Here is a 938-nt window from a genome sequence, read left to right as displayed (position 1 = left end):
TGTTGGCAAAGGTATGTCCACGGCACAAAGTTTTGTGTAAAAAAGTATTTTTGTTTTGTCTCAGTAAAAAAGACAAATTTTACTGCTTCTAAATAGCGTTTCACGGCACAAAATTTTGTCTTTTTTGCACAGGCTAAAAAAAAATCTGTTTTTCTGTGAAACTTTCTGCACACACATAGAATATGGAGATGTCCGCACGCACCTTTTTTCAGAATTTTTTGACATTGCAAAATGTGTTTTTTAAAGTGGGTTCATATGTACCCGGGTTCATCCATGCACTTCTCAAGAAAGTAGTGGCTATATGTTGGATGCGGAGTATCTGCTCCCGAGCTCAAATGCTCTCTCGTGAACAGTAAAATAAAAAAAATAGTAAAACAATTCAAAAATTCTGATTTGTTTTTATAAATTTTGACAAACATTTTGTATGCTTGCAAAATTTTAGCACGAAATCACATTCGTGGAAGTCATGGTAAAAAACAAAATTGATGTTCCAGAAATGCTAGTTTTGAAAACATTTCGGAGTGCCGTTTTTTTTCCTTGCCACACCTTCCACAAATGATTTCGTGCTGAAATTTTGCAAGCATAAAAACATTTTTCAAAGATTACTACAAAAAATATTCAGAATTTTTTCGAATTTTTTTACTAGTTTTTTCGATTTTACTGTTCATCAAGAAGCATTTGAGCTCAGGATCAGAATAGAACTTCCACTATGTGTTCTGATATTCTCAACTTCTCTTTCTGTTAATTTTCTCGATTTTTCAATGGCGTTGAGTGATTTCATGTTTCGATAGCGTGTCCGAGCAAATGGCACAAAATAACAGTCACACAATACCGCCACCGAGGTCCACCGGTAGAACTGGACAGGAAGCGCGAATGCTCTGGCGTCTTGGGCATGATAGACAGACACAGTACAGGCGACCCGAAAAAAGAGCTCTGTC

This window comes from Triticum aestivum, chromosome 6D (genome assembly GCF_018294505.1).
Source record: "Triticum aestivum cultivar Chinese Spring chromosome 6D, IWGSC CS RefSeq v2.1, whole genome shotgun sequence".
In the NCBI taxonomy this organism is placed as follows: domain Eukaryota; kingdom Viridiplantae; phylum Streptophyta; class Magnoliopsida; order Poales; family Poaceae; genus Triticum; species Triticum aestivum.
The sequence above is the reverse complement of the archived record's forward strand: the minus strand, read 5'-3'. Positions refer to the sequence as shown.